Below are 16,200 nucleotides of genomic sequence, written 5' to 3'. Positions count from 1 at the left end.
GTTAGTTGATAAAAACATCTACAAATGTCATGAAGTGACATATAGGAAATTTAAGAAGATGTGAACTTGGTGATGTACTTAATGTTTTGAACCATGAAAAGAACCAGTTGATTACTGAATTTAAAAATTGAATATGAATTCATTTGGCACTTTATTATATATCTGTTATATTCTTTAATTATCTTACTTGAGATGATTTTTAGGATTGCAAGGTTATATATCAATTAAATTTAAGTATAGAAGCCTTAAAGGATAATAAATTCAGTTATTATTATTTACCTAAAATACTCACTTCTTTCCTTCGCTAATTCTGTTTTTAATTTTGTGTACCTAAATTTTAGTAACCACATATTAGAGATCATAATATTGAGAAAACTTCAGGAAAGCTGTCATATTTCTCATAGGTTTTGTTAACTATTCCTTCACCTCAATATAACAGGACTAGTGATCAAAATGGCCTTTCTGGCTTAATTACAAGAGTACTGGAGTTGGATCATGTCAGCTTCTGATAGTTGTTTTCTTCCTTTATCTCAGCATCTAGCACTTATTTCTAGGCACTTTTTATATCTTGTTTTTATAAAATATTAAAAATAAGTAATTTTAAAAATTCATCACTTATACATTTCAAATCATATAAAATAATTGTGAACAGCCAGTGTCTGAGAAATGCAAAAGTGAGTTAATTACATACTTTATAATTTGGAAAGCATGGCTTGTTTTAGAAGTAATTTTTTCTTGCATGTATTTCTTCAGTACAACAACACTGCAGATGGAGTTTATAAAGTTTTCAATGGGAAAGATGACATAAGCAAAGTTGCCAGAATAGACACATACGAAGGCAAAAAGTAAGTATACAGGCAAAGTTGTGTGTGTGTGTGTGTGTGTGTGTGTGTGTGTGTGTGTGTCACTAGGATGCTTTAAGGCAGGCAAGAAACTTATTTACCAACTGGTAAGGCACAGGCACCAACCTATGGCACAGAGTTGCCTGTATCTCGGCCCTTAGAAACTCCTGGTCTATCAGGCATTAACCTTTTAGTTGTGATGACTGGTCACACTGGTACATAGCTGCTGAGTATCAGCCCCACTGGAGGGTTCACCTTTATGAACAGGTCTCTTATATACAGAAATCTAAAGGGGCCACTTTAATCTGTGTTGCATAACCAGAGTTTTCATGCACACTTCAATTACATAATAGCAAATTAAAAGGAAGAATATCAATATGTCAACTCACCATCCAGGAGCTAGGAAAATATACCGTTTTGTTTTTTTTTTTTTACTGAGCATGAAATAAAATTATTGTTCATTCCAGTGACATGACTAAACATGTCTATAACGACGGAAGCTTAATGAATCCATGCTACAACTTTTATGACTTTCCCCTTCCAAATGTTCTTAAAATAACTCAGCTTTTTTAAAAAGCCTATCATTATAAAAATGGAATTATTATTTCCTGTTTAAAACTGACATACTGAACTTGAAAATAAAAAGCACATATTCTGTGAAGCAGTAGTAGAATGAGATATGTTCACATAGCCACAATTTCCTACTTTTCTCTAACTCCTGCCTGCTTATCTGGAGTACATCTAATCTGTCATATGTCTAAAATAGGAAGAACCCCAATTCCTCAAAGTTAAAATGAGTTTTAGATCAGTGATTTTATGACAAAGAATAATCAAAATCAAGAGATGGAACATTTTTATTAATTAAGCAAGCATTACCTCACACTGAGTTCCTATCTAAAATATGCGTAAAACAGTTAAATAGTTACTCATATTCCTTTTTCATCTACAGAGTTCATACTCACATTTTTTTTTTTACGGAAAATCTAATGGAGGGATAAAACACATCTAAATGCTCATTTTATGGGATATCATATCAGTGTTCATATATTGAGTACAGTGAGCATTTCTTTAATTTCAGTATTACAGAGAGGTTCTGAGGAGTTACTGAGTGCTCCTAATTGGAATAAGAATTTCACATGAGTTTAAGGTGACTACTGCTGCTGCTGCTAAGTCGCTTCAGTCGTGTCCGACTCTGCGCGACCCCATAGACAGCAGCCTGCCAGGCTCCGCTGTCCCTGGGATTCTCCAGGCAAGAACACTGGAGTGGGTTGCCATTTCCTTCTCCAATGCAGGAAAGTGAAAAGTGAAAGTGAAGTCGCTCAGTCGTGTCTGACTCTTAGCGACCCCATGGACTGCGGCCTACCAGGTTCCTCCATCCATGGGATTTTCCAAGCAAGAGTACTGGAGTGGGGTGCCATTGCCTTCTCCGTTAAGGTTAAGATAAGGTTAATTTAACTGACCACGGCAAGACTGAGCATTATTGACGGCTTATTGTGTTTCAAATAGAAGCAACAGCTTGCCTTGACATCTTACGGTATGATATATTAGGAGGGTGAAAAACCCATTTTCTATCACCAAAAAGTGGCTGAGACTGCAGAGAAACAATCACCATCATTGTACTGTTTCCAGTTATATGTATATGTATATTTCATGAAAATACCAGAGTATAAATTAATAAACTCCATTCTATTTTAATGTCAGTTCATGCAAAGTTAAAAGAGGGGAAAAGTATAAATTGATTATCTACATTTCCAGTCACTTCTGATCAAACATCTGCTTCTTTGCTTCTCCACACTCCCCTCTTTTCCCTCATATTGAGTTTACATCAGTTACCTACTTAGTATTTTTCTCCTATTCAGTTGAACACTCAATATACTATGTAATAATCCACTTCTCCCACCGGAACACAGAAATTTAATCCTAAACAGAGATCTAAATTTCTGATAAATATTTCTCAAAAAATGTTTAAAAACTCGGTCTGTTCCAAGTTGTTCCTAACAAAATTTATCAGTTTTTATTTTATAATCTGGCCACTTAATGGTATCAGGCACTTCATTCACCTCAGCAAGATGAAAACTTCTAACAAAACATAGACCAAATGATTTAGAGTATTTCTTAAATTTAGCATTTGTCACAACTAGTCTAATCAATGTTTATTACGTTAGCAGAAGTAGGGCTTTCCTGGTGGCTCAGTCGGTAAAGAATCCACCTGTAATGTAGGAAACTCTCTGCAACGCAGGAGACCCAAGTTCAAGCCCTGGGTCAGGAAGATTGCCAGGAGAAGGAAATGGCAACTCACTCAAGTATTCCTGCCTGGAAAATCCCATGGACAAAAGAGCCTGGTGAGCTATAGACTCCTGTAAGAGTCAGACACAACTTAGCAACTAAACCACCACCCCCACCACTTGAACCATAAAAGAAAAATTAATGTGAGATGTGCTCTTGGAATGCAAACGTTCATTTCCTTTCCTTTTTTTTTTCCCCCTAAGGCATCTCTCCTATCAGGCAAGTTATTGTGACATGATTAATGGTACAGGTAAGGGTATTTGTTTTGTAATAATACCACAATGAAACCCCCTCCTTTTTCCCACAAATCTACCATCATGCCGACGATGTTCTGGATAGGGATGCTTTTACCTATCTTTGTATCCCTACAACATAATTCAGGGTCTCAATTCCTATACAGGCTTCAGTTCAGTTCAGTTCAGTCGCTCAGTCATGTCCGACTCTTTGCAACCCCATGAATTGCAGCACGCCAGGCCTCCCTGTCCACCACCAACTCCTGGAGTTCACTCAAACTCATGTCCATTGAGTCGGTGATGCCATCCAGCCATCTCATCCTCTGTCGTCCCCTTCTCCTCCTGCCCCCAATCCCTCACAGCATCAGAGTCTTTTCCAATGAGTCAACTGTTCGCATGAGGTGGCCAAAGTACTGGAGTTTCAGCTTTAACATCATTCCTTCCAAAGAAATCCCAGGGCTGATCTCCTTCAGAATGGACTGGTTGGATCTCCTTGCAGTCCAAGGGACTCTCAAGAGTCTTCTCCAACACCACAGTTCAAAAGCATCAATTCTTCAGCACTCAGCCTTCTTCACAGTCCAACTCTCACATCCATACATGACCACTGGAAACACCATAGCCTTGACTAAATGGACCTTTGTTGGCAAAGTAATAGTAACTATCTAATTTGATGAAATGTCTCAAGATTAATCACTAAGAATAAACCATTACTGCATTCCTAGGGAAATGTTTTGTGAAGACTAATGCTTTGTAATAATGCTTTACAAAGCATCTTTACTACTGCTTTGTAAAGACTAATTAACTGACTTACTGGTCACAGAAGTAAAGAGGTTAGTAGTTACTGTTCACATCTATTGTACATACTGTGTAGATAATAACTTAAAACTGAAAGAATTTAACAATCCACATAATTATAAAAGGTAAAACATTTTTCCAAGTGAAGGTTTCAATATGAAGAAGAATCAGTAACCTTGCAAGGGGAGCCATCTATTTTGAATAAGATGATCATAATTATGGAGAAAAGAACAACAGTAGCAACAAAAATAAGGTTATATATGTGTTAACCAATACATACCTGTACTGGATATTGTTACCAACCATGAAAAAACATGCAAAAATGAACATTCTAAACTAAAGTTGGGAAGAAATCATGAAGTTAAAAGTATCTAAGAGAAAAACAGAAGTAAAAATACTAGGAGTAGAGGTATATTGGGCAGACCAAGGATTCTGATGGAATCTCTTTGAGACAGATTGTTGGTTACACACTAGGAAAAGAGTGTAAAGAAACGGAAAGGTGCCGGGGACCAGCCCCGGCTGATCCAGGGTATTCGAAGGAGAGACGGCATAGGCAAGGATCAGGAAACAATTGCTTAGTTAAATGTTAATTAAGGATATAAAGAGTAATAGAATAAGCATAGCTCAGTGAGGAAATTCAGTGGAGAAAAGAGGCTGAATAATTCAGCCAGAAGGTAAGAGAAAGAACGACATGGTGAGACCAAGTTTCGGTGAACAAGGCCCGCACTTTATTTTCCAAAGTAGTTTTTATACCTTAAGTTATGCATAGAGGATAATGGGGGAAGGGGTAGAGTCATGCAGCAAGCCAGGCTTTCTTCCTGCAAACTTATCATATGCAAAAGCTTAGGTGATTTGCATCATCTTCTGGCCCGGAGGCCTGTTAACATTTTAAGACCCTTTCTTCAGAAAACTTATTTTTCTCTAAAGGTGATTGGCCAGGAGCCACCCTCCAAAAGCATTAGATAAAGTTGCATTCCTACAGAGCAAAGGTGTGGTGGGCTATAACAAGAAAAAGAATTAACTCAAGGGTCCCAGGTTACAAACATTAAAGCTACTACTTACACCAATTCTATTAATCAATACACTGCCAGGGACACAGCAGGTAAGGGATATGGAAACTTAGCAGCAAACATTGGCCCAACAAGTGAAAATCCCTTCACCAATACAATTTCTAATCAATCTTTTAACTACTCAAAAGAATCTGTGTTTAGACAGTTTAGAACATCTCCTGCCTCTCACAGTTGGGAGGCTCTGACAATCACATGTGGCCGGAAAAACCTATTCAGGCAGGCTAGAGGATTTCCAAAGGAGTTTGTAGGTTAAACACTGTCACACCTAGGAATTATTAACTGGAACTGTAAGCTAACTCTTTTTTCAGAGAGAGGTAGTGGGGGACAGCCCCCCGTAAAGTCAGAGGTGTAGGTGAAAGCACAAAGCAGAAAGTAGGCAGACTCTGGTTTTGGGGCTAGATGCTGAGAATTTCCAGGGGCACTCCTGAAGCTCGATCCCGCCTTTGCGTATGCCAAGCCTCCTTCCTCATGACCTTTGTCATGGGCGGAGTTCCTCACGCTGGCTCCCGGCAATGATAGAATTCCAATTGAGCTATTCCAGATCCTGAAAGATGATGCTGTGGAAAGTGCTGCACTCAATATGCAATATGCCGGCTCCCGGCAGAAAGGATTCCAATGTTGTTAGCATGAAAGAAGTACTTACTATACCTTCACCAATAAGCTTAAAGAGGTATAAAATTAAAATACTGATTTACACTTGAATGTATTTTTAAAAAAAGGGTCCTGCTAGTATGCAGAATCCTAGGGTTATGACACATGGTAATTGCTGGTATCATTATGACAGAATCTTTGATGATATTTAAAGCTTTTCAATGTATTCTTTTCCTTTAATGTTTAAGGTGTTGGGAAGGCAGTTGTAGGCAATGCCCATTCAGAGATCCATCTGGGCATTTAAGTTAATCTTCAATAGCCCATTATCTTAAAGGCAGGATCAAGTTTACTGATTTTCTGTTATAAGTGAAATGTAAGAAGATTCCAAAGTTGGTGCTGTTACTAGAAAAAGAATTCATAATTGAAGGCTAGGTCTTACTGTTTGAACAAACACATTCAGCAGTGGCTCATTTTGCTGATACTCATTTGTGGAATAAATGGAGGAAATTATCTAGTTATTATCTAGTTATTCCTTCTTATATTCAATGTGTGCCATGGATAATAACCATTGTAGGGATTCAATAAACTCAACAAATGCTTTTTTTGTTTTGATGTATACAATTTCAAACTATTTGCATGAAATCCTAGAGAGAGAACTTCAAAAAATGATTTTAAAAATGTTAATCAGCCATAAGTGTAGGTGAATGAATCACAATCAAAAGTAAGAACAACATTTACCAAAAGGACATGTAAAGGAACCTCAAAGTAAGGAAATTGCCACTCTACTGATAGGGTAGGAAAACAATCATAGTTTTAACAACAGGTGATTTGGCCATTAAAAAAAAAAAAAAACTCATTTATTTTTAAACAGTGGGAAAATCTGATACAAAATTGAATACCAATGAATGTGGACAGTATACAGACTTGTTGAATTAAGGTAGCAGCTAGTCACCTGTCCATATTAAGTACTTGAAATAGGGTTAGTACAAACCAAAATGTGCCATAAGTACATACGGTATTTTGTTAATTTTATATTGATTATGTGTAAAATTATGTTATTTTGGATATACTGGGTTAAATATAACTGATACTTTTATCATTTTAAAAGGTGGCTATTGGAGGATTTAAAAATTACGTGTATTCAAATTTCTGAATCAACTGGCAGTAAGATGGCAAGGCAGAAGAGTGTGAGTTCACCCCTTCTTTCAAAAACATCCAAATCACAACTTATTGCTGAACAACCATCCACAACATCAGCAAAATGCTAGAATCATCTAAAAAAAAAATACTCTACATCCAAAGACAAAGAAAAAACCACAACAAGACAGAAGGAGGGGCAAAGTCACGATCACAATGAAACCAAATTCCGTACTTGCCAGGTGGTATAATTATTTCCCACAAACTGGAAGGAAAAAAAAAAAAAAACCAACTCGTAGTGGAAGTTCTGGTGAATACCATTTCCTCCCCAAGACCTAGCCCCACCCAACATCCTGTAGGCTCCAGTGCTGGGATACCTCATCCAAAACAACCGCCAAGGCAGGAACACAGCCCCATCCATCAGCACACAGACTTTCTGAGTACAGCTCTGCCCACCGACAGGACTAGACCCAGCTCTACCTGCCAGTGGGCAGGAACAAAATCCTCCCACCAGGAAGCCTGTGCAAGCCTCTTAGACTCAGACAGTCTTATCCCAGGGGACAGACAGCAGAAGCAAAAAGAACTACAATCCTAAAGCCTATAGAAAAGAAATTACAATCACAGAAAATTAGACAAAATGAGGTTACAGAAGAATATGTCCCAGATGATGGAACAAGATAAAACTTAGAAGAACATCTTATTGAAATGGAGATAGGTGATCTACCCAAAAAGGAATTCAGAGTAATGAAAGTGAAGATGATACAAGATCTCATAAAAAGATCAAGATGATGTAAGAAATGTTTAAGAGACCTAGAAAAACAAAAGAACAAAAAGAGAGGAACAATTCAGTAACTGAAATGAAAAATCCACTAGAAGCAAGCAACAGCAGAGTAACTGAGGCAGAAGAATGGCTAAGTGAACTAGAAGAACAGTGGAAACCACTGCTGCAGAACAGAATAAAGAAAAAAAATAAGAAGAAATGAAGAGTCTAAAAGTCTGGGACAAAGTTAAATGCACCAATATTCACATTTATATGAGTTTCTGAAGGAAGAGAGAGAGAAAAATGAATATAAATTGCCCAAAATTTCCCTAACATGGGAAAGAAGACAGTGAGTACAGTACAGAAAGTGCAGAGAGTCTCAGGCAAGATAAACCCAAGGAGGAATATACCAAGACACACAGGAATTAAATGGACAAATATTTAAGACAAAGAAAAACATTAAAAGCAACTAGGGGAAAACAACAAATAACATACAGGGTAACTCCCATAAGATTATCATCTGATTTCTCAGCAGAAATTCAGCAGGCCAGAAGGGAGTGCCATGACATATCCAAAGTGATGAAAGGGAAGGACCTACAACCAAGAATACCCTGTCCAAGAAGACTATCGTTCAGTTGCAACAGAGAAATCAAAAGCTTTACAGAGAACTCATTACCACCAGACCAGATCTGCAACAAATCCTAACTGAAATTCACTACTAGAAACAAAGAAATTAAGAATGGAAAAGCTTACTAGTAAAGGCAAAAAAAGAAAGAAAGGAAATCATCTGCACAAAAATATGCAAAATATGCTATCAAAACCAGTAATTGTGAGAATAAGGGAGCACAAATACAGGATATTGGAAATGCACTTGAAATTAAAACATCAGCAACTTAAAACAACCGTGTTTACGTATATATCTGCTATATTTGACTGCTATATCAAATCTTCATGGTAACAGCAAACTGAAAATCTACAGTAGATACACACACAAAAAAGAAAAACTAATTCAACACTGAAGCTAGTCATCAAATCACAAGAAAACAGAACAGAAGAGAAAGGAAAGAAAAAAGACCTACAGAAACAAATCCAAAACAATGAAGAATATAGAAATAGGAAGAGACATTGCTAACTAGCTTAAATGTAAATGGATTAAATGCTCCAACCAAAGACATAGACTAGCTAAATAGATACAAAAGCCAGACTTGTATGTATACTGTCTACAGGAGATCCACATCATATCTAAGTACACATACACAATGAAAGTCAGAGGATGGAAAAAGGTATTCCATGCAAACGGAAGTCAGAAGAAAGCCGCAGTAGCAACATTCATCAGACAAAACAGACTTTAAATAAAGACTTTCACAATAGACAGAGAAGGACACTACATAATGATCAAGGGATCAATCCAAAAGGAAGATGTAATAGCTACAAATGTACTTGCACCCAAAATAGGAGCATCCTAATATATAAATCAAATACTAACAGCCATAAAAAGAGAAATCAACAGTAACACAATAATACTGGGGGACTTTAACATCCCACTTTCAGCAATGGACAGATCATCCAGACAGAAGACCAAAGGAAACACAAGCCTTAAAAGAAAGACCAGATGGACTTAATTTATAGTGCACTGCATCCAAAAGAAGCAGAATATACATTCCTTTCAAGTTCACATGGAACATTCTCCAGGACTGATCACAGGCTGGGCCACAAAGTGAGCCTTGATAAGTTTAGGAAAACTGAAATCATATCAAGCATCTTTTTTGACCACAATGCTATGAGATTAGAATTCAACTTCAAGAAAAACACTGAAAAAACACAAATGGGTTGAAGGTAAACAACATGTTATCAAGAAACCAATAGATCACTGAATAAATCAAAGCATAATAATAAAAGAAAACACGTAGAGATAAATGAAAATAAAAGCATGATGATCCAAAACTTATGGGAAGAAGCAAAAGCAGTTGTAAGAACGAAGTTTATAGCAATACAATCTTATCTCAGGAAGCAAGAAAATTTTCAAATAAACAACCTAACCTTACACCTAAAGCAATAGAAAAAGAAGAACAAACAACACCAAAGTTAGTAGAAGAAAACAAATCATAATCAAAAATGAAAAAAAAATAGAAAAGATCAATAAAACTAAAAGCTTGTTCTTTAAAAAGAATCAAAATGGATAAACCTTTAGCCAAACTCATCAAGGAAAGAAAAAGGGAGAGAGTTCAAATCAATAAAATTAGAATGAAAAAGAACATAATTTAAAACAAACACCACAGAAATACAAAGGATCATAAGAGACAACTGCAAGCAACTGTATGTCAATGCAATGGAAAACCTGGAAGAAATGTACAAATTCTTAGAAAGGTATACGCTCCCATGAATGAACTAAGAAGAAATAGAAAATATGAACATACCAATCACAAGTAATGGAATTGAAACTGCGCTTTAAAAACGTCTAACAAAAAATGTCCAGGACCAGATGGCTTCACAGGTGTATTCTACTAAAACCTTACAGAAGGGTTAAACCTATCCTTCTGAGACTACTGAAAAATTTGCAGAAGAAGGAATATTCTCAAACTCATCCTATGAGGATACCATCACCCTGATACCAAAACCAGACATAGATACTGCAAAGAAGGAAACCATGGGTCAGTATCACTGATGAATACAGATGTGAAAAATTTCAACAAACTACTAGCAAACCAAATCAAATAATACATTAAAGGATCACACAACATGATAAGGTGGGATTTATACCATGGATACAAGCATTTTGCAATATCTGGACATCAATCTGTGTGATATATGATATCAAAGAATATTAAAGAATAAAATTACATGACCATCTCAATAGATGGTAGAAAGAGCTTTTAACAAAACTCAATATCCATTGAGATTTAAAAAAAATCTCTAGAAAGTGGGTACAGAGGAGACCTATCTGAACATAATAAAGGCCATATATGACAAAAATATAGTTAGCATCATATTAAACATTTAAAAGATAAAAGCATTTCCTCTAAGACCAGGAACAAGAAAGGATATTGACTCTCATCACTATCATTTAACATAGTTTTGGAAGTACTAGTCATGGAAATCAGAGAAGAAAAAGAAATAAAAGGAATCCACATTGGAAAAGAAGTAAAACTGTCATTGCTTGTGGATGACATGATACTCTACACAAAGAATCCTAAAGATGCTATCAGAAAACCCTTGAATTCATTTTTGAAGAGCTGTAATATAGTTTCTGGAGAAGGAAATGGCAACCCACTCCAGTATTCTTGCCAGGAGAATCCCATGGACAGAGAAGCCTGGTGGTCTACAGTCCATGGGGTCACAAAGAATCAGACACAACTGAGTGTCTGAGCACAGTAAAGTTGCAGGATAACTAAGTGTGTAATTATTATTATTACAAAATTATTACACAGAAATGTAATCCATTTCTGTACACTAACAATGAAGATCAGAAAGATAAATTAAAGAAACAATCCCATTTGCCATTGTATCAAAAAGAATAAAACACCTAGAAATAAAATTGCCTAAGGAAACAAAAAACCTATACTCTGAAACTATATGATGATGAAAGAAATCAAAGATGACACAAACAGATGGAAAGATGTATCACATTCTGGTATTCAAAGATCAACACTGTTAAAATGACTATATTACCGAGTGCAATCTAAAGACTCAATGAAATCCCTATCAAATTACCAATGGCATTTTTCACAGAATTAGAACAAAAATTTTTAAATGTGTATGGAGACATAAAAGACCTTGAATAGCCAAAGCAATCTCGAGAAGGAAAACAAAGTTGGAGGAATCACGGCTCCCTGACTTCAGACTGTACTACAAAGTTACAGTCACCAAAACAGTATGGCAGTGTCACCAAAACAGAAATGTAGATCCCTGGGACAGGGTAGAAAGCCCAGAAACAGCGCACACATATATGGCCAATTAATGTACAGCAAAGTAGGTAAGACTGTATAATAAATGGTGCTGAGAAAATGGGACAAGTACATGTAAAAAAATGAAATTGAACATTAACACCATACACAAATAAACTCAACATGGATTAAGTAACTAAAGACTGAATGCTATGAAACTCTTAGAGGAATACATAGGCAGAACACTCTCTGACATAAATCACTGCAGTATCTTTTCTGAGCCACCTCTTAGAGAAATAGAAATAAGAAGAAATATAAACAAATAGGACATAATCGAACTCAAAGCCTTTTGTACAGCAAAGTAAACCATAAACAAAATTAAAAGACAACTCACAATGGGAGAAAATATTTTCAAACAATGCAACCAATGAGGGATTAATTTCCAAAGTTTTCAACAGCTCATATTCTCTATATTACATATAAAAAAAAAAATCAAAAAATGGGCAAAAGACCTAAGTTGACATTTCTCCAAAGAAGACATACAGATGGCCAAGAAGTACATTAAAATGTGCTCAAAATCACTATTTACTAGAAAAATGAAAATCAAAACTACAATGAGGTATCACTTCGCAATGGTCAGACTCCATCACCCCAAAATTCACTAACAATAAAGGCTGGAGAGGATGTGCAGAAAAGGAAATTTTCCTATACTGTTGGTAGGAATTTAAACTGGTAACAGTCACAATGGATAACAGTATGGAGGTTTCTTAAGAAACTAAAAATAAAGCTACCATATGATATAGCAATCCCACTCCTGGGCATGTATCTGGATAAAAATGTAGTTCAAAAGGTTATATGCAGACCAGGATTCATTGCGGTGCTGCTTACCATAGCCAAGAGATGGAAGCAACCTAAATGTCCATCAACAGATAAAGAAAATGTGGTGCATATGTGAAACAGAATATTACTCAGCTATTAAAAAGGATGAAATAATGCCATTTGCAGCAATATGAATGGACCTGGAGATTATCATACTAAGTGAAGTAAATCAGAGAAAGACATGGATCATGTGATATTGCTTTTTTGCAGACTCTTAAAAAAGTGATACAAATGAACTTACCACACAGACTCACAGACTTCAGACAATGAAGTACAGTGACTGAGGGAAGAAGTTGGAGGAGGAGATGGATTTGGAGTTTGGGATTGACATACATACACTATTAATGTTTAAAACAGATAACCCACAAGGGCTTACTGTATAGCACAAAGAGCGTTACTCAATATTCTTTTTTCACCTAGATGGGAAAAGAAAAAGAATAGATACATGTGTATGTATAACTGAATCATTTTGCTATACTCCTGAAACTAACAAAACATGGTTAATCAACTGATCCAACAGAAAATTTAATAAAAGAGAAAGGAATGAGAAAAATAAATTTCTGTTTAAAAAATTACATGTAGAATTGCTACAGTTCATATTATATTTCTATCAAGCATGTTGGAATCAAGATTTCTTGATTTAAGACACAAACTGCATCTAATCCCTTGCCACTGGCTCAACTTTTAAACAGATGCAGCTTCATTTCCACCTTTTATTGAGAAGACCCAGGTATTACAATTCTTCTCCTTGGACATTTTCAGGTAAGACAAAGACATTGATGTATTTCTCTAAGTCAGAATTATTTCCCCAAGTGACAAGAGATAAATCAAGAAGACCACACTCAATAATAGTACATTAGAAAAATAAAACAAATTTAAGGAAGTTTTTTGATATATTAATAAATACAATATAGAATTCATAATGTGTTTATTTCTGTAAACTAAAAGATGTAGAAGGGCACTCTGCGTAACACAAATCATTTTCTTCTTTGTCATTTCTAAGCAAGAGCTATTTGTTCCTCTCTTTTACTGAAGTGGTAGTATGCTTAATAACAGTCAAGAAAGACATGCCCGATCTTCCTTAAATTGTCTAAAATGATGAGATTCCAGGCACAGATCTATGTTAATGTGCTCTACTGGCATTACGACATCCATTCAAATTGGCAGGGTGCAGTAACTATCACACAAGCATCAGCACCCACACTGGGCATTGGGTATGCTTGAATCCTTTAGTTTCTAAATTCTTTGTGGTGTGAGAAAGCTTTGAAGATCTCTGAAACTTTTCTTATCTGTAAAATTGAAGAGAGCAGAATTTCTTCAAATAAGGTCATCTGGGTATTAAAAAAAAAAAAAAAGTATATAGTGGGATCCAATACATTGTCGAGGCTATGGTAAAGTGAAGTGAAGTGAAGTGAAGTCACTCAGTCGTTGTCTGACTCTTTGCGACCCCATGGCTGTAGCCTACCAGGCTTCTCAGTCTATGGGATTTTCCAGGCAAGAGTACTGGACTGGTTTGCCATTTCCTTCTCCAGAGGATCTTCCCGATCCAAGGATCGAACCCAGGTCTCCTGCATTGTAAGCAGACGCTTTATCCTCTGAGCCACCAGGGAAGCCTGGTTATGGTGAAGAGCTGTAAATGATGGGCATGTAGAAGGCAAATATTAAACACAAGCATGCACACACTCAAGCAGAATTTCTCTCCATGATTAAGTTTTGGAAGATTGAAACTTTATTTTTATCTCACTTAAATTGGGCACGAATTAAGGATTTGAGAGAGTCATCAATAATTAATCCACAGAAGAAATGAACTATGAGAAATGTCTGCTGTATAAATACTCTATGTGGTTAGTCGCTCAGTCATGTCCAACTCTGTGGACTGTAGCCCTGTAGCCCACCAGGCTCCATTATCTGTGCGATTCTCCAGGCGACAAAACTAGAGTGGCTGCCATTCCCATCTCAAGGGATAAATACTCTATTGCAGTTCACAAACAAAAATTAATCTCAGAAGCTTTTGAAAACAAAGGTAAGAATATCCAAGTACTGAGTTCTGTTATAGCTTAAAATCTCTCAAGATTTTTTTCCTAAGAATTAAGCAGGAATTCTAGCAAGATTACATAATTTTCCTAAGTTAAAGCAATAATATAAATTTTACAATAGGAGAAAATGGATCTCCAGAAGGAAGTTCAGTTTCCCAGAATGAAGCTTTTCCGTATCTGTGTTCAGGTCCATCTATGTTGTGTTCACAGCTGAAACGAATCTGAAAGGAATCCCTGTGTACAGATTCACTCTTCCATCCTTGGCTTTTGCATCTCCACTTCAAAATCCAGACAACCACTGTTTCTGCACAGAAGAACTTCTCAAAAAACTGTACCTTATATGGTGTGCTAGACATTGGCAAATGCCAAGAAGGTAAGTTTACAGGTTCTCAATGTTACAATCCATGGCATAATTTGCATTATTCTTTAAAATGTAAACTTCACCCAGGGTTTCTTTCCACAAGAAATTTAAAGTGAGAAGGCAACAATGGCAGAAAGTGGTAGGCTGTTTTTGTTCTGATTTTCACTGTTTCAAAAGTTAGTTGTTATTAGGTAAAACCACCCTGATATTTTTCTGTGCTACTTTGGAAAATAAATCTTAAGGTTCTTTGCTCATTTTTTAAGGATTATTTTTTTGAGTTGTGTGAATACCTTGTATATTTTGGATATTACTTACTTATGGGATATAAGTTCTGAAAATATTTTTTCCCATCCCATAGGTAGCCTTTTCATTTTTGATGGTGTCCTCTGCTGTGCAGAATCTCTGTGCTCTTTTTAGATTTAGGATAAAATTAAAATAGTTATCAGAATACTTTAAACATCCCAACTTATCTAGCATTTTTCTAACTTTTCTACCCTAGAAAATGGTAAATAAAAATAAGTGTATTCAGGAAGTCTCCAAAACAAGAATTGACTCAAAATATGGAGTTTATCATATTTTGCTCACCTATTTCATATTGGTGTAGGTGTGAAGAAAGAAAGAATCTCTTTAAAAAATTATCAGTCCATAGGCACATTACTACCTGAAACATGAAGGTATATGGTTGTAACTTTGTGTTCAGCAGCTAAGCTTTGCTGTTGTTGCTTAGTTGCTAAGTCGTATCTGACTCTTTTCGACCTCATAGACTATATAGCCCACCAGACTCCTCTTTTCATGGAATTTCCCAGTCAAGAAAATGGAGTGGTTGCCATTTCCTCCTCCAGGGGATCTTCCTGACCCAGTGATCAAACCTTATCTCCTGTATTGGCAGGCGGATTCTTTACCACTGAGCTACCAGGGAAGGCCAGCTAAGCCTTACTTATAGGAAATAAACACCTAAGGGATGACTGGTTACATTTCTTTTTTGTTATTGTTCAAAAGTGATTAGATGCTATAATTGTCTCTAACCCTCACCATCCAATTAGTAGTCAAAGCAAACTTTGCATTTCATTTTTAACTTAAAAAGCTTTATCTTCAAGGAAATCTTTTCTGAAAGGGATGTATAATAAGAAAAAGTATTTATACCATTTGTCTTTTAAAACTTGCTTGCAAGAAAACCTGTGTACATTTCACTTCCTCATTTTCTATATGCAAGTACAGAAATTGCAGAACCTATTGAAGGCGTAAGTCCAAATTAAGAAGAACATAGCACGTACTTAGATGTTGAACCTGTAAGCAAATACATTATTGACCTGTTTGGTTTAACAT

The 16,200-nt window shown here is 36.1% G+C and overlaps 1 pseudogene; it reads left to right on the top strand.

Moving 5' to 3' along the window:
- Positions 1-16,200, top strand: part of LOC109557879 (platelet glycoprotein 4-like) — a 59,581-nt pseudogene that overhangs the window by 37,525 nt on the left and 5,856 nt on the right.

This window comes from Bos indicus, chromosome 4 (genome assembly GCF_029378745.1).
Source record: "Bos indicus isolate NIAB-ARS_2022 breed Sahiwal x Tharparkar chromosome 4, NIAB-ARS_B.indTharparkar_mat_pri_1.0, whole genome shotgun sequence".
Taxonomy (NCBI): domain Eukaryota; kingdom Metazoa; phylum Chordata; class Mammalia; order Artiodactyla; family Bovidae; genus Bos; species Bos indicus.
The sequence above is the reverse complement of the archived record's forward strand: the minus strand, read 5'-3'. Positions and strand labels throughout refer to the sequence as shown.